Raw genomic sequence first — 26,865 nt, forward strand, 5'->3', positions numbered from 1 at the left:
ATGCAGCTCGCATAAGGCGGTGACCGTGTCCGCTTGTGGTGGAATATAAACGGCACTTACAATGACCGATGTAAATTCCCGAGGTAGATAAAAAGGACGACACATGATGGACAGTAGTTCCAGATTTGGTGTGCAGGAGCGTGTGAGAGGAACAACGTTCGCACTGTTGCACCAGTTGTTGTTCACCATTAAACACACGCCGCCTCCCCTTGACTTCCCCGAGTCCCGTGTCCTGTCCATGCGGTGAACCGAGAAGAACTCGGCCGGCTGGATGGCGTGGTCCGGCACCGCTGGGTTCAGCCATGTCTCGGTGAAGCAGAGGAGATTGCAGTCCCGAATGTCTCTCTGGAACTTTATCCTGGCCCTGAGGTCGTCAAGCTTGTTCTCCAGTGACTGGACGTTGGCGAGCAGGATGCTAGGCAGAGGTGTGCGGTGTGCACGAGCTCTCAGCCTGTTCCTGACGCCGGCTCGCTTCCCTCTAGGCCGCCGCCGCTTCCCTTTGTTCTCCCTCGAGATCTCACTCGGCCAGCTCGGATCCGGAGTTAAAAACTTCGAATTGTGAGTACATTGTATACCAATAGAAACAAGAGTGTCACTGTCATACCTAATGTACCCAATGGTGATGATTTTGCCGATTTAGAAACGCTGAAAAGATATGATACAAACCACTGCAGCACAGTACCTGTAATACCTACAGCATGTTCTAATCGCTCTAATAGGATATTATGGTCGACAGTATCGAACGCTGCACTGAGGTCTAGCAGGACAAGCACAGAGATGAGTCCACTGTCAGAGGCCATAAGAAGATCATTTGTAACCTTCACTAAAGCTGTTTCTGTGCTGTGATGAGCTCTGAAACCTGACTGAAACTCTTCAAATAAACCATTCCTCTGCAGATGATCTGTTAGCTGTTTGACAACTACTCTTTCAAGGATGTTTGATATTGCATTTATTTGATATGAAATTTTGATTTCTGTACAAGAACCAGTTCTTGATTCCCATCCCTACAGATTGATCATATTTAAGATTTAGCTCTTCTTTGAACAGACTGGAATCTCATAAACATGCTGATGAAAGGAAGTGATTATTAAAGGTAACTCAGAAGAGTCAGTCAGAGAGAAAGACTCTAAATAAATATCACTAGTACTGAAAGTTGCCGTACATAATGTAACATCTCTGAGACGGTTATGTGTAATTTTTTTCTCTAATTGTTAAAATTTATGGACCCATAACTAGTAAAGATTAAAGAATTTCTCTGTTTAACAGACCTCTGACTTTTTGTCAGCCTGGCTGTAGTGGTGAAGAGAAACCTGATGGCATATAGACTGATTCTTATATCACACTTTTTCACTCTCCCGGAGCACTCCGAGTGCTTAATACAACATGCATCATTCACCCATTCACACAAGCACTTTTTCTATGCTTAAGTGCTTTCTGTCTTACATTAACACATTCACATTCATATTCCATTGTCTGCAGTGGGGACAACTTAGTATCTCGCTCAAGGATGCAAGACTGGAGCAGTCAGGGATCAAACCACCAACCTTTCAGTTAGTAGGTGACCTGCTAATCTTCCGCTTCAGCCACTACCAAACCATGATGGAGTGGCATGAAGAATAGGAAGTTGTTGAGCAGTAGTTTTGAATAGAAGTTGAATGTTCTAGCTTTACGGAGCTAGAAATTATTCTTCCAGATTTAATGAAGAACCTCTAAATTACTGAGATGTGACACGGTTGATCTGATATCCTCGTGTTGGTGTTGTTCCCAGATCATCATACTAAATGTTGGTCCAGGATCAACATTGCAAGTGACCAATCAGAATGTTGTGACGTCATACTTTTGCGACTTCGGGAAAAACCGGCGTAAAACAAAAAACTGTACTTAAGCTGCGTGAAACCGCCTCTGTCTGCCGATCAACAGACCCTGACCCTAACCCTAACCGTTTAATAAACAGTAAGCAGAATTGATATTGTCCTTGCAACATTGGAATTTCATAAATGCACGAATGGCTTGGCGCGCAAAGGAATAACGTCACAACAATGTGATTGGTCACTTGCAATGTTGAACCTGGAACAACATTTTCATGATGGTCTGGGAACAACACCAACACGAGGATATCAGATCATCCCAACACTTTAAGGTGCGCTTTTCAGAAAGACATCTACTGTAATGAAATACATTCACCACTGCTGTGTTATCGAGAAACACTGAGGTTTTCAGGAAGAAATTTCTATGCCATATTTAAGAACAAGATTCAGAGTGTGATTAAAGTGGTGGGTGGCCTCTACACATTTTGAGAGAGGCCCATTGAGTTTAAAATCTTACATGCTGTGTTGAGGCTGTCATTTTCAGCATCTATATGGATGTTAAAATCACCCACAGTAATCATGTTGTCTGAACTGAGTACCAAATCAGATGACAAGTTTGATAAATCATCAATTATTATTATTATCAATTATTATTTTATGAAATCTACATTTATCCTTAGCCAGCAGTTTCAGCTGGTTGCTTTGGCTCCTTGAAGACAATTCACTATGGTTGCTGGTGTCTCTAGCTTCACATTCTTCAAAACAGTATCAATATCCACTGAAGAAGCTTCTCGGATGAGAGGTGAAACGTCTTCAAGCAACTTAAAGAAGTCCAGACACTTTTCTTTGCAAGCTCCTTTGACTACGATGACCTGGATGACTGAGAACCTTCACAGACATCAATATCCAGTGGTTTTTCCTCGCTGGCTGTATCACTGAGTGGGGAAATGTCATTTGAAAATGTGAATGAGTACCAGGGACTTCTGTTTAGGACCATGTTTCCTCCTCATAGTCACCCAGCCAGCCTGTTTTCCCTGGTTGCTCGTTGCTTGACCATCTGCTGGAGGAGAGCTAGTGGTAACATCATTCACCCACACTGACTACAGGCTGGCTAGCTACAGGTTTTTTTAGGCTGCAGAGCTGGGTCTCCGTTTCACTAAGCTTGGTCTCCAAGTGTAGCTACAAACAAGCTACATTTCTTTCTAAAGTATTAGTAAATGTGGATGAAACCATGAGGCTTTCACTTGGCTATGAGCAGCCAAGTTGATGAACAGCATGTTTCTATTCTGTTTCTATTGGCTCTCACAGGCCTAGGGTCTTTTCTTCTCAAAGTTTTCATAGCACCCCCTAATTCATGGCAAAGGCATTCTGTCAATTTAAGGTTAAGGACTCTGTGTGGTCAAGTTCTTTCACACCAGACATGCTCATGTTTTTATGGACCTTTCTTTGTGCAGGGCGCATCCCCATACTGTTCCCACAAAGTTGGGAGCCTGAAATTGTCCAAAATGTTGTGGTATGCCGAAGCATTAAAAGTTCCTTTTACTGCTACTAAAACAGCACCACACCATAGCCCCCCCCCCCCCCCCCCCCTCCACCAAACTTTACACTTGGCACAATGCAGCCAGATAAGTACTGCTCTCCTGGCCGCTGCCAAACCCAGACTTATCTGTCAAACTGCCAGACGGAAAAGCGTGATTTGTCACTCTGGAGAACATGTCTCCACTGCTCTAGAGTTCGGTGGAGATGCACTTTACTTTGTGCTGCATCTTAGACTGTGGATTGCACCTGGTGATGTAAGGCTTGGATGCAGCAGCTCAGCCATGAAAACCAATGACATGAAGCTCTGTATGCTCTGTTCTTGAGCTAATCTGAAGGCTACATTAAGTTTGGAGGTTTGTAATCTCCAAAATCTCTGCGCACTATGTGCTTCTGCTGATCCTGCCCTATGATTTTATGTGGCCCACCACTTCATGGCTGAGTCGCTGTCATTCACTTTGAATAATACTGTTAACACTTGACTGTGGAATAATTAGTAGCTATGCTTGATTTTATGCAGCTGTGGCCATGATTGAAACGCCTGAATTCAATTATTATGCGAGTGAATACTTTTTGCAGTGTAGTGTAAGTGAGCACGTTTTTACTTCCTTCATCTTTCCTTTTTTGACTCGTGGAACATTATCATTGGAGAATCAGGTAGATTGTGTGACTTGCTCAGAGAGATAGATTGACATAACACGGACGCCACACTTTGAATGGCTGTTTTATAGTTTGATGATGTTTCTGTAGTTTGGTTTTTCATTGTTCAGAAATGTGAAGTTATTCCCTGTGTTTACAAAAGAAGTGTTTTGTTTTGCAGTCAGTGCTAACCTCTAATCGCTAATTTATGGTAGTACTTTGAGTAGTACTTTATCTACCTTTAAAATGTACAAAGATTTAACAGGATTTGAAGAAACGAAATGGACTTTTGCCTCATGCATGGAAAATGTAAGTGCTAAATGAGTCGTGAAATTTTCATTTTACTCTTTCCTGTTCTGATTTTATATTCTAGTGTGCATTTATTCGTTTAATCAAGGCATTTCTTTCTTAAACAGCAATTGCAGCTCATTATGCAAATGCATGAGCATTGTGTTAGTTCTCTATGACTTTGATATGTAAGCAACTGAAGTGAATAGTTGTTTTCTGAGTGGCTCTGTTAACAGATATGGAGAAAAAAGCCTCGATCAGCAAATAAATTTCAGGCTGCTGTTTTCCCATCAAATCCAGAGAGTCCTTTTCTCTCCCTCTCTGTATGGCATCAATCTTGTGTGTCTGAGAGTGAGGGGGGAAATGGACTCACATCTCACCTCAGAAACCTTTTGATTACCCATTTTCCTAACAGTGCCACGTGAGCCCACGCGGGCCAAACCTCATGATAGACAACCCATTAAGGAATCTAACGACTTGGCTACTCACTGCTGGTTTCCTGCCTGCTCCCTCTCCATATTCTCGGCATTTCTTCATCTCTCCCTCCCTCTCTCTTTCTTTCTTTCTTTCTCTCTTCGTCTGAACTCTGATTAATTTCCAAACAAACTTGTTTATCGTCCACTGCCACCTTTCAGCCAAAATGACCAGCATGATAGATCCTTTTCCTCTCCACATGACTGACTTCACTTTGACTTTGAAAATGGTTAGGAATTATTCATCGGCCGTCTTCCTCCATTTTACATTTCCTCAGAGGAGAAGAGCACAATCATAGCTGCACCATCCACTTCTCCAGCAGTCATTTTGCACTTCAGGACATCTTGACCTTTCTCAGTGGAGCTCATGGTATACAGGGGGGAGTCAGTATGACCTCAAAGTGAGTGGGGAAGTTGTCGTGTTGATTCCTAAAGGATTCCCCAAAGCTAGTTGATCTCTAGGATGCACTGTGACTCAGAGCGTACTCACAGTTTGGAAATAGAATTATCGTTTGTGGGGAATTTTTTTTCCAGGACTGTAAATAAAAGAAAAATGAAAAAAACAAAACAAACTAGGAACAATATGAACTGACAGAGCTTTACACAGTTATACTTTAAGAGTAGAGAAACGGCTGAGCAGCTATAAAGAGCTTTTGTAGTCCTAATGACTAATCAAAGCATTGTGCACTGCGAGCTACATTCACCCCTTGATGGAGTTCATTATATACACTTTATGTAGCTGAGCACAACACCTAATATACATGTGTTTGGACTTTGGAAAGAAACCAGAGCCTCAAATTTCCTTATAGACTCCATACACAAACCCAAATCTCGCTGTGCTTCAAGAAGATCTCTAATCATTTAATAAACAGACATAATGAATACTACTGTGGGGTTTATCTGTAATGATAATAGCACAGTACCTGCAATGACAATCATGGGCATTGGCCCCCAGTTACTGATGAAAGTACCTCATGGATGATGTTGGATGGTCTTATTGAACGTTTTCTGTTTCTGATAGTAACTTTGTGGTCGTCGGTTTGAGCCGTCTCTGCTATGACTGTTTGTGGGGTGAAGACGAGGAGATATATTCATCTTCTGTCTGTTGTAGCGTTCCAGGTGAGGGACGCTGATATAACAACTACACAATAACACTGTATTAGTCTGTTGCTCAACATTAAAACGATCATGTTGAGGCTTCAGAATGCAGAGTCAAAACTCAGTGGATGACGTCATGATTACAAACTCAATTTTTTTATACAGTCTATGGTTTTAACATCAAAATATACTTATACTTAAAGTTCCTAAAGTAAAAAGTACTTTTTATGCAGGATGGCCATTTTCAGAATCTGACACATTGTACTGAATCGTAATTATTGAGTAATTGTCGGGCTATAAGCCGCTACTTTTTGCACAAGCTTTGAACCCTGCGGCTTTTAGTCAGGTGCGGCTTTTCTATGGATTGTCCATAATTTTTGTCATATCGTAAGACGATTTGTTTTGTTTGTTCCGCTGTTGTACGGCACTACGTTGCCTGGCGGAAGGATCGGGGTTCAAGAGTGGTATGTTAGTCACATGTCCGTCCGCCAGGCAACGTAGTGCCGTACGAAGTAGCGCGAAAAACAAACTTCAAAGCAGCGCTACGCGTTCAGCGGGAGGCGTGGATGACGAGCGGCGATAAACTTGCGAAAAGCAAGTTATGCCCAACTCTGACAGCGTGGAAAAGTGTGAAAACATCCACGATCACCAACGGATTTTGAAGGGCTGGACTGCTGCATGATGGAGAGGAGGACACCGCCACGGCCCTTCTGAGGGTGTTCAACTCTGACACTGACAACGAGGATTTCTTTGGTTTTGAAAGTGACAACGAAGGAAAGAAGCTGAGAGTGGATGACGAAGCCATCCTGAGCCTGTTCGTATCCGACACTGGAGGAGAGGACTTTGGTGGTTTCAGTGCGCAGGAAGAAGAGAAAGATGGTGAATGACTGACTTTTCTTCTTGTTAAAGCCGTGTCACTGCACCTGAGCCTAAAAGGTAGGCTGAATCTATTTTTCTGGTGTGCTGTAGGTTATTGTTATGTACTACATGTGCAAATATGTACCCATAACTTATTTTTCAAAATATTAATAAAAGGGGTGTGTCTAATGTATGGCTAATGTATGTACAAAACAGGATTTTCCCCTGATTTTAGCTTGTGCGGCTAATATTCAGGTGCGCTTTGTAGTCCGGGAAATACGGTAAGTAATATGTACATATCTCTTTAATGTTTCAGCACTTAATATAATCACTTATATTGCTGGAAAGTGTTGTGTAGTGCAAAGGAATATACTGGATGATTTTTATTGACACCTTAAAATAAATGGCGTACAATCAAGTACAAGTAGAAAGTAGCATAACACAGAAATACTTATTTAATACAAATATGTTAAATTACTCATTTCCAAAGTTCCTGAGGAGATGGGCCAAGTTACATTACACTGCTGATCCTAAACACACTCTGATCCAGTGGCTTTGGGTATTGTAATTCAAATCTAAAATTTAGGTTTAACTTGAAAAAGCTTCCAGGATCATATATAAACCAATCACAGTAGCTCTAACTTCTGGGTTACCTTCCATTTCAGTTGCAATCATTTCTAGGAGCCCAGCCTAGATAGCAGGCTGAGATTAGGCCTGCATCCAGATTCACATGGCCTGAACTTTGACCCAACCAAATGGCTGTCAGAACTGGACATCTCTACTATTCATATATGTCAGTGGAGCAGTGGAAGGATAGCCACCTGCCAAAAGCCATTAGACCTGAGCTGTCACCTCTGCTGTGGCAGACGGCGAGGAGCGGAGAGAGATTGGACCCAAATGCAGACACTGATGACGGACTTGAACTGAGAGTGAGGCTTTATTACGGCGGAGCAGATTACAAAAAAAGCAAAAGGTGACAACAGCAGGTGTTTAGCAAAACCTAAACTAGGAGAAACCTAAAAAACAAGAATAAAGAATGGATCTGAGACATGGGAGATGCAGTAGGTGATACACAGACGATCCAGCAACAAACAGAGGAAGACAAAGGGCTTAAATACACAGAGGGATAACGAGGGAATGAGACGCGGGAGGAGAGCACAGCTGGGAGAAATCACACACCGAGACCGGAGGGAAGCAAAATTGAAAACACCAACGTAACACACGAGACTATCAAAGTAAAACAGGAAACACGAGACAGGCACATAGACGCGGACTGACACTGAAACAATGAGAAGCACAGACATGAAAACATAACACAAGGAACGCAGGGGAAGCACAGAGACAGAAACCAGAGACTAGAAACTATAAATAATAAAGAAATCAAAGACTATTAACGATAACTCAAAACACAAAACGCTGGGTCACAGACCCAGGACTGTGGCATGAGCTCAGATTTATGCCAAAAGTTTGCATAAAAGGAGGTCATTAAAATGCAATTACTACACAAAGCAAGCTAGACTATGTCAGACTGAATGATGCATGAACACGTGCATCATTCCACATCACAGTTGTTGACAGCCACTAATGACAGCAATTATTTAGTCTTGAACTACGATGCAAAAAGTGCAACAAAGAGAAGTCAGCTACTAATGTAGGAAGATTTACCCGAGGAATGGAAAAGACTTCCTAGCTTTGATTAACACAGTCCTGGTTTATTAACTGGACTCACTCAAAGACTATTCTGTAACTCAGTGAGTCACACGAACAAATGCAGATGCTAACAGTTATTAAGTCAGTTAGTGTCACATTAAAGTGAGACTTTATTCCAGGCCTGTGAGCATTAAATTGCATCATCCATCTGGCCTGTCCTCCACTGACCCACATCCTATCCAGTCTGAAATAGGCTGCCACTAAGTACAATTATTAATTGAAAATTGGAAATCAATGGCTCTGAATTAAGCACAAGCCTGCCTGTTTGTATATGGGTCACCTGTCTCCTAACTCAACTTTGCTTGACATACACGGTGTTTCAAAGTATGACTGAAAGGAGAATCCACACAGTTAGCAGCACACTCTTACCTCCAAAGCGTTGTTATTGGTGACTTTGTTGGGTTTCTTTTGGAAGTCGGTGTGGCTCACAGAAAAATACCCACAGCCCCCGCTGCTGCTTCTTCTTTTCTTATTTGTCTGACAGTGTGCTGATGAAAATCGTTTTTTACATGCAAGCAGCATGGCCTCAAATAAAGCGCTGAATCGGTGGGCAATAGCTGAAATTGTTGGAAATGTAAACATATTGTATTCGTTACTCATTGCTACCCTCTGCTTTGACCCTCTTCAATGATTCTGTGGATTTTGTGGGGGATATTTGTTTTCTTATATAAATAAAGCCCTTCTAAACCTGCTGCAACCATAAGTCCACTAACTAATTATTTTCAGAGTTCTTATTTTGCTGTTTGGCTGTTATGGATTCACTCTTTGTTGTGCTGCACAGGTAGTTATCAACTTTGTGTTTATGGAAGCAACAATAATAATTTGTCTGGAATAAATATAATAAGAGAGCAACATTTAATAATAGATTAAACCAGGCCAGTGTCTGTAGTAAATGCAAAACAGGAAAGCAGCCATCACTTAAGATCGCATCAAAGTCCTGGAAAATAAGCTATGGACCAGTTCTCCCTCATCACTGGTTTTTGACACAAAGGCCACTGATTTAATATTGAAGAATGGAGCTGAAGTGTCTCTGTGTCTATACGAATACATTTTGCTGTCTGTGTGCTGATTGGACGGCTTCTGCCTAACTGACACCGTGAGTGCAATGAATGCATTTGCTGGTTGACAACAGGACTGATCCCCAACATGTTGACAGGGTGAAATCTCAAAGGTGAGCTTGGTGACAGATACAGAACAATTTTAGAATCATTTATTCATCCCTGCAACAAACAATTTGGTTCTCTCTGTTCAGTAATATTTATCATTTGTGTGTGTTTTAAAGCATATATTTGTAGCATATATGTGTATCCTGGGAATGTGGATTTATGTAATTTTTTAATTTACTTTTATTTTATTTCTCTTTTCAGTTAGTTAATTTAATTGCCATCATGTATCTATTAATGACAAAAAAACAATTTGATAGTGTCTTGTTTTTCAGCTACAGTAATTTATGAACAAAGATTAGGGTGCAAGTATTTGAGGAACCTGACTTGCCTATTTTAGTACAATTAATTATTTATTATTTGTTTAAGGGAAAGAACAGACTCAAAGAAAGCTGCATCACAGCGGTTTGCTCCATGGATTCATCTCTACCCTTACCTGTTTTTTCACTAGATAGGAGATTTTTAAAATAAAAAGCTGACTTACATTCAAACTTGAAGAGACAATATTCCCTTCGAGCCTATCTTCACATGCATCTTGGCACCTCAGTGAGCTCATATTGTGGTTTGTGCCCTAAACATTTCTCCTCCTGCAGGATCGTTTGTGTCCAAACAAATGTTTCACTTGATTTGATGAAACTGGACAAACAAGGCAGCAATTCTAGTGAGAGAGGTTGTAAATATTGCAGAAATCATCATCACAATTATTTTGTTCAGTAACTGTACTCTTGATTATTAGACCCAATTATTCAGGAATCTTTACTTTGTTTACATAAATCTGGTTTCTGAAAAAAAAGGAGAATATGTTCCTATCCTACCATGAGTGCTCATCACTAGCAATAATCTACCACTTGAACCCAAATTAGTCTATGTATGTTTATTAGGTCAGAGCACTAAAAGTGCAAAGGCCTTATTAAATCTGCTTCATTTATTATGTTGCGGCTGCCGTCGTGGGCTGGGGTTCTGATATGTGAATGCGAGTGTGCAGGTGCGCAGAGGTGGGACCAAGTCATTGTTTTGCAAGTCTCAAGTAAGTCTCAAGTCTTTATCCTCAAGTCTCAAGTCAAGTCTCAAGTAATGTCAGGCAAGTCAGAGTCGAGTCTCAAGTCACTGGTGTAAAAGTCCAAGTAAAGTCACAAGTCTGAAATTTTGAATTTCAAGTCCTTTCGAGTCTTTAAAAAAAAAAACGAAAAAAGCATGTTGCAGTTATGCTAAATGTAAATATTAGACCATGTAGTTTTTAAATCTGTGTTTTTCTCAACACATGACAAAATAGTGAACTTAGAAAATATACACAAATTGTGAAATTGCACCTCTTTAAAATGCAGCTCAATTAAACCTAGCTCCAAGAATAATTTTCACCGACAGTTCTGAGATACGCTGCATGTTATTCTTGGATGCGGTTGTAGGACCGGCTTTAAAATCGCATGACAAAAATATCATACATAAATAAATGATATTTTTTAAAAAATATCATTTAAAAAAAAAAACTGCATCACCAACGTAGCCTGGAAAACATTTGCTAGTTAGATGAAGTCAGCTATCTCATCGTAGCATATTTATATGCATATTTATAATTATACGGTTCTTGGAGTGAGTGCATACACTCATGAAGTTTAGTAACTTCAGGACACTGCAACAAGCCCAGGTACAGTTTACCGCCGGATGGGTACAGGACCTTGAAATGCACCGTGTAGAAAGTAAAGACCATCGTACGTATCATAAGTTTACCAGTCTCACAAATTGTCTTCATAAATACACATTCCTTAACCGTTTATTAATAGGACCTTTGAGCTCAATGGTAATTAATTAGCAGTGGAAATAATTTCTGGTACGCATCACAGAAATGTAGCAGTGACAATAATATTGTATGCTGTAATCGTACTGGACAATTAGTGATACAAAACAACTGTTTTACCCTGTGAATAAAAGTACATGTTTTTGTCAATGTACCATAATAACAGAAGCGAAACGCAATATTGTGTCAGGACAATTCACTATTTATGCACAATAAATAAAGGAGCATAGCGCGACAATTTCTGTTCAGCGCCAGACTTGCTTGTAACCTATATCACCAATTATGTTATGAAAATGACGCATTAACTACTAAAAAACACTGACCTTCGTGTAAATGCTTGGAGCAGACTAACCTGTGAGCTGGAGAGTTCTGGGACGTTATAATTTGTCTTTGAATGGCTGCAATCCAGTCGCCTTTGTTACTTCGGAAACATGGCTCGAACAATTTCTCTTCAACGACGTAATCCGATAACAACCGATCTCTTTACCCGTCGGCTTCCCGTGGCTGTCATGCGACCGGCTATTGCAGTTAATAATACAACAGCTTCTTGACATTTTTGTGTTTCTTTTTATCGCTGTATAACTGATTTTAATTGAAAGCCTGCGTGCGCTAGTACCGCTTGCCACGAGTTCCCAGAATCCTTTGCGGTTCTACCCGTGAATGACGTCACATTTTCAATCTCTATATAATATGCATGTTAAATTTTATATTTGGGGTAAAATATCAAGTCTTTTCAAGTAAACCGGTTCAAGTCCAATTCAAGTCCCAAGTCATTGGTGTAAAAGTCCAAGTCAAGTCACAAGTCATTGGTGTAAAAGTCCAAGTCAAGTCACAAGTCTTAGAACATTTTTTCAAGTCAAGTCTAAAGTCATAAAATTAATGACTCGAGTCTGACTCGAGTCCAAGTCATGTGACTCACACCTCTGCAGGTGCGCCTCCAGGAGTGGTGGATCCCAAAGATCGTGTGCCAGGATTGGATGCTGCTCTGGAGGCATGGTCGATTTTACCCCAACCGGCTGGGGCTGGGACATGCCCTGTAGTGATGGGATTTCTGGCTCTTTCGGCTCCGAACTGGCTCTTCGGGTTGTTTTGTTGCTTTAATTAATTTATTATTAACAATAATATAAAATTATGCACAAAAGGAATTACTAATGTAAAAAAAAGTGGTTTTATTTATATATGTTTATATATAAATATATAAGGTGGCCCCTATGTCAGTCTTAGTTTTACTGGATCTCAGTGCAGCATTTGATACAGTTGACCACAACATATTACTCAAACGACTGGAGAACTGGGCAGGTCTTTCAGGAACTGTACTAAACTGGTTCAAAACATACTTAGAAAACAGGAAATACTTTGTATCAATAGGTAACTTCACATCCGAGCAGACAAGTATCACATGTGGAGTTCCCCAAGGTTCCATCTTGGGACCCCCTCTGTTTAACATTTACATGCTCCCACTGGCACAGATTATAAAGAACAACAAAATAAACTACCACAGCTATGCAGATGACACACAAATATATATCACAATGTCACCAGGAGACCGAGGCCCTGTACAGGCTCTTGGTAAATGCATTGAGGAAATTAATGACTGGTTGTGCCACAATTTTCTCCAGCTAAACAAAAACAAAACTGAGGTAATAGTCTTTGGCGCCAAAGAAAAACGATTACAGGTCACCAGAGAACTTCAATCTATACACCTAAAAACCACAAACCAGGCGAGAAATCTGGGTGTAGTGATGGATGCAGACCTAAACTTAGAAAAACACATTAAGACAACAACAAAGTCAGCTTACTATCACCTCAAGAATATTTCAAGGATAAAAGATCTGATGTCTCAACAGGACCTGGAAAAACTAGTCCATGCATTCATCTTTAGTAGGCTTGATTACTGTAACAGCATCTTTACAGGTCTACCTAAAAAATCAGTCAGACAACTACAGCTCATTCAGAACTCTGCTGCTCGAGTCCTCACTAAGACCAAAAAAGTGGACCACATCAGTCCAGCTCTGAGGTCTTTACACTGGCTGCCTGTCCGTCAGAGGATAGACTTTAAAGTTCTGATGCTGGCCTATAAAGCTCTGAATGGTTTAGGACCAAAATACATCAGTGACCTCCTGACCCAGTATGAACCTTCCAGGTCCCTCAGGTCATCTGGATCCGGTCTTTTATCAGTTCCCAGAGTCAGAACCAGACACGGAGAAACTGCATTCAGCTTTTATGCTCCTTATATCTGGAACAAACTCCCAGAAAGCCTCAGATCAGCTGAAACACTCAGTTTATTTAAATCCAGGTTGAAGACTCACCTATTCTCAGCTGCATTTGAATAAAGCACCAAATTCACACTTTTAAGCTTAAATTTCAAAACTTACACTAACTACTGATCTTATCTATTTCTGATTTTATCTGTTTTGATTTTATATACTGTTTTGTTTGTTTGTTAAGTGGGTTTAGAGCTCTGGGTAGCTCCCCAACTGGGTCTAGACTGGGTCTAGAGAGTATTTTAAATTCCCTGAATTTAAAATAGAAAGTAGCTCGTCCACTGAAGGACTGGTAGCTCCCCTTACGATAAGGGTTCAGATCGCGCGAACAGGTGTGAAATGTGTGTATTTAGTTAGTTTGTTTGTTTGCTTGTTTTAATCAATTTTAAATCATGCTTTTTATTTGTTTTTGTTTCTAATGTCTCTGTAAAGCACTTTGAATCACCTTGTTGTTGAATTGTGCTATACAAATAAATTTGCCTTGCCTTGCCTAGAGACAAAACACGTACAAACTCCAAAACACATTTCTAGCGTTAACTGAACTTCCAAAGCAGAGCTACCTAGATCACTTAAATTACACAATTGAAAGCATATGTGTATTGTTTTTTGTATTTATACACAAGCATTCATATATAGTCAAATAATTTTAAAAAAAAAGTTCATTTACCTGTTATTACCACACACCAAATCCAGTCGTTGGTACTTGCTGGCTTGTGTAGCCACTAGGTAACAAAAGCTCCACACTGCCCCCTAGCATCCTGGAGCACTTCTGTTGTCTTTTGTACGTGTTTTGAGTTTTTATGTGCTTCTGAGTTTTTACGTGTTTTGGAGTTTGTGCATGCTTCGGAGTTTGTACGTGTTTTGGAGTTTTTTTTACGTATTTTTACATGTTTTGGAGGTTGTACGTGCTTCAGGGTTCGTACGTGATTTGAAGTTTGTACGTGCTTTGTCTGTAGGGGCCACCGTAAATATACTTTTATTTATTCACTCCACATAAAATTTAATAAATAAATCATATAATACAAAAATCAATTATTCACATTTCAACTTTTAACTATTTAAATTGTCAGGTTTTTCCTTTTACAAATTTAAAGTGAAACAACACAAAACACTGCAAACCACAACACAATTAAATATAAATTATAATATGAAAACAAAAAGAAGATGCATATTCTCTGTCATATGGACCTGCATGAACAAACTTTCTGAATCCTTTATCATCTGCAACTGAATATAGTTGTGGATGATTACTATACATTTCTAATGTGACGTTGTTGTCCCTGGCTCTCTCTCTCCCTCCCTCCCGCTCTGTTCCTGTGCTACTGAGAGTGTAACTACCGCCCCTCCCCCCTCCGCCCAGCGTAAAGCACAAGGCTCGCGTGCGGAGTGAAGCGGGAAAAAGTGCGAGAGAGAGAGAGAGAGAGAGAAAGAAAAAACAAAACAAAAACACAGCTCGCGATAAGGAGCCGGCTCGCGTCGTTCACGTCAAAGAGCCATTTCGCATTTCTTTCGCGACTGACCCATCACTAGTGCCCTGTGTTGCTTTGTGGATCCAGGAGGAAGTAGGGGTGGCTTGCCTTTTCAGTTGGGCACAGTTTTCTGTTTAGTTAGTCAGGGAGGTAAGTGATTGTTGTTTGGTTATGTTTCTTTGGGGGAAGGTAAGCAGTCGCAAAACATTCAAGTTACGAAGGCACTTAACGGCAATATTTTTGCCCGTGGTACGACAAATGCCCGTTTGCGAAATGCGTTTCGCTGTTCCACGTGAAAGACGTATTGTTGTTGCAGTGCGCTATTCCGTGTGCTTTTCGTTTGCAATTAGCCTATCGTTCATTCATAATGGGGCCGGCATAAATATGAGCGAGTTTACAAAAAATGTTTAAAAAATATCATTGCACAGTGTACGTACGTACATTAATTAACGTAAATGTAAGTTTTAGTTTTAAAGTTTAGAATTAAATTCCATAATGTTATGCACATGTACACGTACGTATGTATGCATGCATACGTATGCTTTCTTCAGCCTCCACCAAGAACTTCGTCTTCAGCCAGCATCACCTCACTCAAAAGGCGATGGAAAACGGTGCTTCGACTTACGAAATTTTTGACTTATGAAAGACCCTCTGGAACGAATTAATTTCCTAAGTTCAGTCAACAAAGAATAAAATTCAGCCAGCCTCACCTCCCCCCTCCTTATTTCATGATTTAGTTTTGTCCAGCACATGTTAGGGGTTAGGGCAGGTTATCTACTAATCTGAATGTTAGTGATTTGATCCATGGCTGCTCCAGTCTGCATGCCAGACAAGATACTAACTCCAAGTTGCTCCACGATGCATCCATTGGAGTATGAATCTGTCTGAATGTTAGAAAGAAAAGAAAGAAAGCACTTTTTGTCATTTTGTTTGCATTAGCACGAGTCCTGCAGCTTATAACCATGTAACACTTAGATGTGTGCCTGAAGTGTAACTAACTGCAATGACTTTAACACTGTAAAATCTTTACAGAAACGTAGTTTTTTCCTATTCTAACTATGCTAGCATGATAATGGTCATATCTAAACTTTTCGGTATGCAGTGCTCGACATATCAAATCAAATTCAAATTCAAATTTTATTTGTCACGTACACAGTCATACACAGTACGATATGTAGTGAAATGCTTGGACAACTGCTCGTGACCTAAAGAAAACAAAAAAGGAAAAGGCTATGAATAAGATAGGAAATAAATATGAAAAATTAAAAAAGGGTAAATTTTACTAGGAAGGAATAAAATATAAATTAAGGTTAAAAAGGAAATAACTGTACAACACAAATTAGAATGAAGGGTAAATTTAACTGGGAAAGAATAAGATAAAATATATAAATTAAAGTTGAAAATAAAATAACTGTACAACAAAATACACAATATAGAACTATATAAGAATGTATGAAGAAATATAAATAAATATGTACACAATAACAGCAGCGTGATTTAAGTAATGAAGTGAAAACAATGTCCAGAATGTCCAGTGTGTGTGTAAGAACTGTATGTGTGGGTCAGTACTGTGTGGTGGTGTGATTGAGAGACCGTATCGCCTGCGGGAAGAAGCTCCTCCTCAGTCTCTCTGTGTTGGTCTTCAGGGAGCGGAATCGCTTTCCTGACCTCAGCAGAGAGAACAGTCTGTTGTTGGGATGGCTGAGGTCCTTCACGATCTTCCTGGCCTTGGTCCAGCACCGCCTGCTGTAGATTGAGTGCAGGTCAGGGAGCTCGGAGCGGATGGTGCACTCAGCTGACCGCACAACCCTCTGTCTGTCCTGCATGGTGCTGTTTCCGAACCAGGTTAAGATGTTTCCCGCCAGGATGCTCTCTATGGTGCACGAGTAAAAGTTCCTGAGCACCTTGGAGGGCAGTTGGAAGTCTCTCAAGCGTCTGAGGTGGTAGAGACGCTGTCGGGCCTTTTTCACCACGGTGTTGATGTGACAGGACCATGACAGGTCCTGCGTGATGTGAACTCCGAGGTATTTGAAGCTGTCCACTCTCTCCACTGGGCACTCGTTGATGACGGGGGTCTGGTAGTTCCTCTCCTGCTTAGTGCTGAAGTCCACTATCAGCTCCTTTGTCTTACTGACGTTTAGAAGGAGGTTGTTCCTCTGGCACCAGTTCTCCAGATTCCTAATCTCCTTCAGGTAGGCCGTCTCGTTGTTATCAGAGATCAGGCCCACCACGACGGTGTCGTCAGCAAACTTGATGATGGTGGTGGAGCTGGTAGTGGCCACACAGTCATATGTGTACAAAGAGTACAGCAGGGGGCTCAGAACACACCCCTGGGGGGCTCCAGTGCTGAGAGTGGTGGAGGCTGAGACATGTCCGCCCATCCTTACTGCCTGTGGTCTGCCAGTTAGGAAGTTGGAGATCCACTGACACATAGATGAGCTGAGTCCCAGATGCTCCAGCTTGGTGGTGAGTGTGGAGGGAATTATGGTGTTAAATGCAGAGCTGTAGTCTATGAAGAGCATTTTAACATAATTCCCCCTTCTAGTGTCCAAGTGAGTGAGTGATGTGTGGAGGAGATGAGAGATGGCATCGTCTGTGGAACGATTTGGACGGTAAGCGAACTGTAGTGGGTCCAGTGTGTCTGGTAGTGAAGAAATGATGAAGTCTCTGACCAGGCGTTCAAAGCTCTTCATCACTACTGAGGTGAGGGCTACAGGGCGATAGTCATTGAGAGAAGCAGGGTGGGGTTTCTTCGGGACAGGAACAATGATGGACTCTTTGAAGCATGTGGGGATCACCGACTGAGATAAAGAGATGTTGAATATCTCAGTGAACACAGGAGCTAGCTGGTATGCGCAGTCTCTGAGGATACGACCTGGGATGCCGTCTGGTCCTGCTGCTTTCCTGGTGTTCACTCTTCTGAAGGCTCTCCTTACTTCATGCTCGGAGATGACGAGCACGTTTCCGGTGCTGGCAGTATCTTCCTGTCTGCAGCCGTTAGCGCCGCTAACACTAGCATCGTTGGAGTCCTTAGCTGCAGCCTCGAAGCGAGCATAGAAAGTGTTCAGCTCGTCTGCCAGAGTCACGGCCGCGTTCGTCATACCGGTTGTTGGTGCTTTATAGTCCGTTATTGTCCTTAGTCCCCGCCACAGGCTCCTAGAGTCACTCTGTTGGAGTTGTGACTCTAGTTTCCTCCCGTAGCGCTGCTTCGCCTCTTTCACCGGCCTCCGCACGTTATATGACGCGGCTTTGTACGGGTCCATGTCCCCCGTCTTGAGTCCCGTGTTATAGGCAGCGGTGCGGGATCTCAGAGCGTCGCGGATGGTTTTATCCACCCACGGCTTCTGGTTGGGAAACGTTGTGATAGTCTTTGTCTCCACGGTATCATCCGCTAGTTTCCCGATGAATCCCACAACCGCTTCCGTAAACACATTGACATCATCATCGGAGCTGTTTCTGAACATGCCCCAGTCTGCGTCATCGAGTGCGTCCTGTAACGCGGCCACCGATTGATCCGTCCAGCGCGCGACCTTCCTCTGAACCGGAACTTCCTGTTTCAGCCTTTGTTTGTATTTTGGCATGAGGAAGATGGCGGCGTGATCAGATTTGCCAAACGGGGGGCGGGGTTGTGCCTTGTAGCCGTCCTTGACCGTAGTGTAGCAGTGGTCCAGTGTCCTTTCACCTCTGGTGGGGCAGGTGATGTGTTGATAAAAGTTCGACGCTGCGCGTTTGAGGTTGGCGCTATTAAAGTCCCCCGTCACAATAAGCGCAGCGTCCCGGTGTTGTGTCTGGTGCTGTGTGAGTGCCTCATGCAGCTCGCATAAGGCGGTGACCGTGTCCGCTTGTGGTGGAATATAAATGGCACTTATAATGACGATGTAAATTCCCGAGGTAGATAAAAAGGACGACACATGATGGACAGTAGTTCCAGATTTGGTGTGCAGGAGCGTGTGAGAGGAACAACGTTTGCACTGTTGCACCAGTTGTTGTTCACCATTAAACACACGCCGCCTCCCCTTGACTTCCCCGAGTCCCGTGTCCTGTCCATGCGGTGAACCGAGAAGAACTCGGCCGGCTGGATGGCGTGGTCCGGCACCGCTGGGTTCAGCCATGTCTCGGTGAAGCAGAGGAGATTACAGTCCCGAATGTCTCTCTGGAACTTTACCCTGGCCCTGAGGTCGTCAAGCTTGTTCTCCAGTGACTGGACGTTGGCGAGCAGGATGCTAGGCAGAGGTGTGCGGTGTGCACGAGCTCTCAGCCTGTTCCTGACGCCGGCTCGCTTCCCTCTAGGCCGCCGCTTCCCTTTGTTCTTCCTCAAGATCTCACTCGGCCAGCTCGGATCCGGAGTTAAGAACTTCGAATTGTGAGTACATTGTAAACCAATAGAAACAAGAGTGTCACTGTCATACCTAATGTACCCAATGGTGATGATTTTGCCAATTTAGAAACGCTGAAAACTAACTTAAAAAACAAAGACAAAGAAAAAGTGGTCAGAGCAGTCGTGACGGCAGCCGACCTCACCGGCACCATCTTGTACCACATATTTGAGATAAACGATTTTTTTCTGCAGATGATCACCCAGCTGTTTTAAAACTGCTCTTTCAAGAATTTTTGAAATGAGAGGAAAGTTGGAAGTCAGCCTCTAATTAGCTAAGAAAGCTGGATCAAGTAAAGGCTTTTTAACTAATGGCTTAATTATAACTACCCTGAAACCCTGTAGTATATATCCTGTTAACAGAGATAGATTGATCATGTTCAAAAGTTTCTTATTAATTAATTATTAGTATGATGTTAATTAATGGTAAGACTTCTTTGAGCAGTGCTGTAGGGATGGGGTCTGCTGATGATTTTATTGAGCTTAGTTTAGAAAACAGATCTAAATAAATATCAGCAGTTTAAAAACTTGCTTTAGTTTACAATGATGAACATCTTTGAGATGACTGCAAATAATTTCCTCATCCATCACCTGCCATGACCCCAGGTTTGGTTCATGGGTGCAGCCGTCAGAGAAGCCCAGAGAAGACAGCTGAGAGATGTTTAGCGTAATATTAAGAAAAGCTCAGACAGAAAACCTATGCTATAAATGCAATAGCAATACATTATGTGCTTTTGTGACAGGCTGCTAGTACCATAAGGTCAGCGTTACGTGACTTACCAAGAAAGAAAAAAAAAACATGGTCAGATATGAGGCCTGGACTGACAGTGAGTGATAAAGCAATGTCCAAATACAATCTTTGAAAGATCTTCAAAAAGCTTGGAGAAGTTTAGCTCAAGACTACTTTAGAAAATGACAGTTAAGTCTGGCCTTTTCGAAGCAAAATACAGTATAAAGAAGTTAGATTTTTGCATGCAGTACATGTAGAACATGTAGTAAAAGAAAATGGAAAGCAGGACAGTCATGAACATGTTTTTTTTTTTTAAGAAACAAGTATAACTAGACCGCAGTTTCTGGAGAAATTGTTAGGATTGTTGCTACTGTTGAAGTCGGTCTGTAGCTTGCCTCTGGTACAGCTAAAAGGTTGTAGAGATTGTCTAAAAAGGTTGAATGGAGATGGCTCATAAAAACAGGGGAAGCTACTGTAATAAGCCACAAGGCTTGAGGTAGCAGCTACACTGTACCTGAAGGAATTGCGTGGAGTGGTGGTAAAAATTCCTGTCATATAAGTTTTGGATTCAAAAACTTCATGTTCAGAGACATTTATCTATTTTAGTTTTCTGTGTGAGATCATAAAGAGAAGAAAAAACGAATCAAAACTGACCGAAAAATATGTCATTGTGAAAAATGTCTCCTGGACGATGTGTCCTGGTCACCCACAACCCCAACGCTCCTGCCCTGGGGCTTCTGCAGCTCCCGGTGAATGACGTGCAGCGTCTGTAGTCACCGGGACCTGTGGCGAGAGCAGAAGGAATCAGATTAGACAGGAAGCTGTTCCACAGTAGTGGACCATACCAGGGCTACACCTTGGAGTCATGTCCTCGGCGGGGGGACCGGCTGGCTCTCCACCGCCAGTTGTCCCCATGGAGATGCCAGCCACGGCACCAAATGGTCCTCTGCCAGTGTCACTTCTTCCTCCAGCCTCGCAGGACTGGGCTGCAGCCCCCAGTTTGCTGCATTGGTCAGCCGTCTGGTGTAGACACTTCACCTACCGCCTACTGGTGTTGGCCAGAGGGGCCGATGGCGCGATATGGCAGCCTCGCTTCTGTCAGTCTGCCCCAGGGCAGCTGTGGCTACAACTGTAGCTGCCTCCACCAGTGTGTGAATGCGAGAGTGAATGAATAGTGCAATTGTAAAGCGCTTTGAGGGCCCCGAAAAGCGCTATATAAATGCTATCCATTATTATTATTATTATTATTATTATTATTTACTCAATTCAGTAATGGACATTGGTTGCACACAGATGTTTTGCTTCGGCAGCAACTTAAAAAATTGCGTTAAATCAACACAAGTCATCCATATTCATTCAACCTGTTAGGGCTGAACGATATATCGCATTTGCGATAATATCGCGACATGATCAAGTGCAATTTTCTAACCGCAAAGGCTGCGATTATACTGCGATTATATTATACAATTCATGGGCTGCATCCTCCTGAGGCCGCATTTGTAGACCGATTACGTCACAGCGACGCGCCGAAGGCTGTCCAAATTACTACCATATCCCAGAATTCATAGCGCGGCCCAGCCAAACTCCAGTTTCCAGCAATGGCGGCCGCTACTAAGTTTTAAAATTACTCATACTAATCTTTCTGGGTCACAAAATAAACTTTTAACATATTTTCAGGCGAGAAAGTAGCTGTGTAAACATCAAATATCTGCTCGGTTTATCAAGATATCCCATATTTGCAAAAGTGCTTCGACGTTTTCAGAGGCGTCTGCTACCCACCAGCTCGACAGCTAGCCGGGAGCTCGAGGGTTACTGATGCGGCCGAGAACGGCACAACTCCCGGCACATCATTTTCAGATCACCGCGGAGTTTCGCTGCTCGGGTTAAACGTGATATATAAGTCACTTAGACAACCTAAAAATGTTATTGTTGGGCTTTTTTCAGTGTTTTGTTTGTTCGTGAGTAAATCGGTTTGGCTGAGATTAAAGTTATTAGATTAGATAAAATAAAACTTTATTAATCCCCCGGGTGGGTTCCTCCTTGGTTTTCACACAGCTGACTAAACGTCAAACAGAAAACTTATTAAACAGAAGTATGAGACAGTCGAGAATTTACACCAGTGTCTGGTTATATTTTAGATAGCAAGAAGCAGACGGCCGAGTTTATTAAACTCCACCGAGACAGCGGTGACGCTAATCAGAACTAGACCGTCCAATTTCACGCCTTTAAACTTTAAAGGCGTGTTTGTGTGTGTGTTTATACAATTGCTATTATGTTTGCACTTTATGTGTAATGTTACTGACTGCAGAGATCAGTAAGATGTGTGTATTTTTTATTTATTAGTTTTATTTATTTAATATTATTTTTTAATTGAATGACTGTCTAGTAGTTCACAGATGTCGAAAAACTGAGTGTGGTAAAGCCACTGATTTTGTTTATGTATATTTCTGCAATCTGCACATTGTACTGACTTTCATTTTAATGTTTACACCAGGGTTCCTTGTCAGCACTTTATGCTCAGATGTTTGTAAGCTAAAAATAAACTGTTGTGTATGTTCAAATATACTGTTGTGATTGAAGAAGTTAAATAAAAATGTCAGTCATCAATTCATGCATCACCTCATGTCATCATAACAGAGGTCTGTCTTCCAGGAAAGAACAGTTTAAAATTAATGTAATATAGTATTGGCCATACTATATGATGTATTGCTTGTCTTTGTTTAATAATACAGAAGACAAATACCTTAAAAAATAATCGCATATCGCATCGCAATCGCAATATTGGGGCAAAAAAATCGCAATTAGATTATTTTCCATAATCGTTCAGCCCTACAACCTGTGCACTATGTGTTGCTACAATGTGAATGAAACATGTTTGGATGAAGTAATTTTAGCCCTTGGAATATTTGATCCTTCATAATTTTTCATAATTTGAACCCAGGACCTTCTTGCTCTGAACAGCGCTAACCACCATGCCATTGAGCTGTCCATCCAGACTTAACAAAAGTAGGAAAGCTGTGCTTGATGCAGAGTTGTCTGTATGTTTTCATCCTTGACAGATTAAACCACAATAAATAGAAACACCATACACATGGTGTTTGTATGGTTGTCTGCCTCTTATAACTCCAGTGATTTTCTTGTGGTTTGAAATCTCGTGTGATCTTGTGAATGTTGTGAGGGCAGGCAACTAACCACTCTTCCTAGATTGTATCATGTCATCTGAACAATAACAAATAAAGTTGCTGAATTTGATGCAGATCCAACATGATTTAATTGCTTTCACCCTAGAAACATGACGTTATTTTGTTCAAATGACAAGTTAGACTTTTGTAAATGTAACAACCACCCAATTTCCCTTTTGTTGAGTGTATAACAAGTTGGTATTATGTTGTAGTATCAAATACACATTTCTTTAATGGAAGCTGTTTAACAAATTGTATTGTTCCCTTCCCAGATGGTTGCCAGTATCCACCAGTAACCTTTCAAAGCAAAATGTCTAATTTCACTGCAGTGACAGAAGGTAAATTTTTGAACTGACATTATGTCTTCACTGAAATATAAATCCGCAGTTAAGGATTGTCAGTTTTTCAGTGTTTTGTCAACTCAATGACAGCAAAGAAATTAGACCTTTTTTTCCCCACACAGGCTACCACCTTGAAAGAGAACAATACAAAACATTCTGCTTAAGATGTCAAGATCAAATTAACAATTATAAATGTAAATAATTTGCTGTAATGTTAGTAACCATTAACACTAAAATAAATCACTGGATTGGCAAACACCTTCCTATTAACATTATCATTAACATTATGCATTTTACCACAATTACTAACAAAAGAAAATGAAAATACCACCTGCATGTAACCTTTATTGAAGAGCCACAGAAATAACAGTGATACAGTGAACGTCAAGAAGTCCAGCACTGATCATACTGCGACATCTTGGTTCAACACATGAAACCATCAAAGCAATCTTACGCCAGCTGAATGAAACCTAAAATGCTGTTTCACACAGCCATGATGGAACTATTTAGGCTGAACAACTACATTTCTTCACTTCTGAAAACAAATAAACCAAAATGTAAAAATGCTGCCAATTAGAAAACTTGTACAGAGAGCAAAAAGGAAAAGAAAAAAACAAATAAGGCCCTGTTCACACGGCAGTTACAAAGTACACAACAATCATTTATCTTGGAAATTGAACGTCCAAAATGCAGGAGAACCAGTGAGAGAGCTAAACACCTTGCGTGCACAGCAACAGTGAACTTTGCTGACATGAGCAGTTTTGTCTTAAAGTTTTGCGCTTTTCTTGAGAGTTGAGTTGCATCCAATCCCATTACCACCTTCTGAATCACCTCAAAGGTGTAACGGAGCTGTGATGGGTAACTCATGTTGACAGAGTAAAACAGTCCAAAGCGCATGGCTACTGCATTAGCCACGTTATCCAGATCCTTAAGAACCAGCACACCCTCGATGATGATGCCAACATCAAAAGAGTAATTGCCTGGTGTGTCTCTGAGACATAGATGCCCACTGTTATTATATCTATGGCACTCAGTGCAGTGGCCCCAGTCATGTCCTGGTTAAAGATAAAACATTTCTTTAAGATTCCTCTTTAAACAAATCCCTACACTGGTCCACCAGACAGCCAGGTTAGGTCACTCAGAAGATTTTAGATGTTCTTTCAGCCTCACAGTTGGGCAATTTTTTTTTCCTCAGACAAAAGCTGATGTAAAGATTGATTTCTCCTCCTCATTTTCCTGGAAGTTGTTGTTTCTGGATGATTTTCATGATCAAACTTTACTTGTTATACTCCAGGGCTGCATCCCAGTCCCAATTCCGGCCTCGTCAGACAAGGATCAAATGATGATCAAAGACAAAAACTTTTGATTTTTTGAATCAGTCATCAGAAGTCATTAAAAATTCTTACTGTCATCATGGCAGCTATATCCTTTAGCTGTTTGTCCTTTTAGCCTTTTAGCAGACTTTCAGAGAGATAGTCAAGCTGCAACAGAAACCTTGGCTGCAAAGACATGGTTGTGATGCGCTTGAACTCTGCGTTTATCTGAAACGACATGAAATTATTTTAAAATAATGGCAGGTACTAGGCATGGTTAGTCATCTGGGCTCTGCTATGCACACTTCCTAATAAAGTCATTACCTTTACACATCAACACATGACACAACTAGTCAAGGCATTTTTTTATTGTTGTTCTCCTTTCAGCACTTACATTACCTGTGCTGGATGAAAAAGAGCCGGCCATCTCTCTTGTACATTGCAGATCATGGGAGCATCAAAAATGACTTCTTGTCTTCTTCAGTGCAAGTGTTCTGTTCATTTTACCCATAACTGTCTCTCTGTTGTTGCGCTTCTTCACATCTGAAAGGAGTTCGACCCTCATCTTCTAAAGGGACTGTTCACTTTCTCCGAGTGGAAGAGAGGGGCAGTGACCCACTTCACCCCTCTTTTGTCGCTTAACGTCAAAAGCAGGAGAACATTTCTCAGGTGGCTTATTTTTCAAAGAATTCACACATACTTCAGGACATCCTGCTTTCCAGAGATGTGTGCGGTAGTTTGCTAACTTGTATTTGAGGCTCATTTTCCATCCCGCATAGCCACCGGGTGAGCCTTTTTCTTTCAAACATGGATGCTTCAGGGTGAGTGCCTCTGCAACTTGGTCAAACGTTTTGTCTGTGAGGTAGACGGGTCTTGACTACCTCCTGGATTAAACCCTGCAAAATGTCGGACTTCAGCTTTGGATCAGGGATCAGCAGCATCCCATTTTCTTTAAATGCGACATGGGCCTTCGCAAGCTTAGTTTCCGCATCATATATGAAACGGGGAATGCAGAACAAATCTGGCCAAGAAGACCGTGATGATGTAGACTCTGGAGATGAAAGACCCACAGTGCTGTCACCAGAAGTAGATGTGTCATCAGGAGCACTGGTTGATGGAAAAGAAAACCTGTCTTCACTTTGGTCTTGAGGTTGGCAGGATGTGTGTACAATTTTGATTGTTGCTTAGTTTTGTATTTCTGCCACTGAAGTTAAGTTCACAAACTCGTTGCCAAAAAGTGTGTCCATGAACTGTGGTCGGAAGGGTTCCATTATTTTGCACTGAGTCTTCAGCCTCCAGTTCAGTAACAGCTGAAGGCAGACCAGCAGAAACCATCACCCTCTGACTACTGTCTGGTCCAAGGATAACTCTGAGAATAGCTTGAGTTGTCATGGTCCTACTTCACTGTCTGTTGCGAAAGAATAGGAGAATGTAATTAGAATCAGTTTTAAAACAAACCTTATCTTTTACTGTTGCAACAAATGCATTTAAGACATTGATAAGAAAATCTCCCCAAGGTGCAGTTGACACTGTTGAATAATGTAACTGAACAGTCAGTTTGCAAACTAATTCAAACACAAAACCAAATATGTTTGCAGCACCTCGGAGTTAATTGGGACATTACAGCTCCCGTTCAAAAAACACATTCAGATGCAAACGTGCCAATTCTTTATTTAATGCGTTACATCGTGACACACTAGACATTAAACTACATTTGGCTGTGATATGAAAAATAGTTATTCAGAAAATCAACCTATACCAAAAAAAAAGGAGTGGCAGGCAGCAACTTACCGAAAAAAGTCGAGGTGGGCAGCTCGTCTTGA

General features: G+C 41.4%; 1 protein-coding gene across 1 annotated transcript in view; it reads left to right on the forward strand.

The window, feature by feature from the left end:
• Positions 1–26,865, forward strand: part of LOC146719295 (multiple epidermal growth factor-like domains protein 10) — a 206,963-nt gene that overhangs the window by 57,605 nt on the left and 122,493 nt on the right. The window lies entirely within an intron of this gene.

The sequence above is a fragment of the Copadichromis virginalis genome, linkage group LG1, assembly GCF_057382275.1.
Source record: "Copadichromis virginalis isolate Kocher_CV1m ecotype Utaka linkage group LG1, C_Virginalis_male_GT1.1, whole genome shotgun sequence".
Taxonomy (NCBI): Eukaryota; Metazoa; Chordata; class Actinopteri; order Cichliformes; family Cichlidae; genus Copadichromis; species Copadichromis virginalis.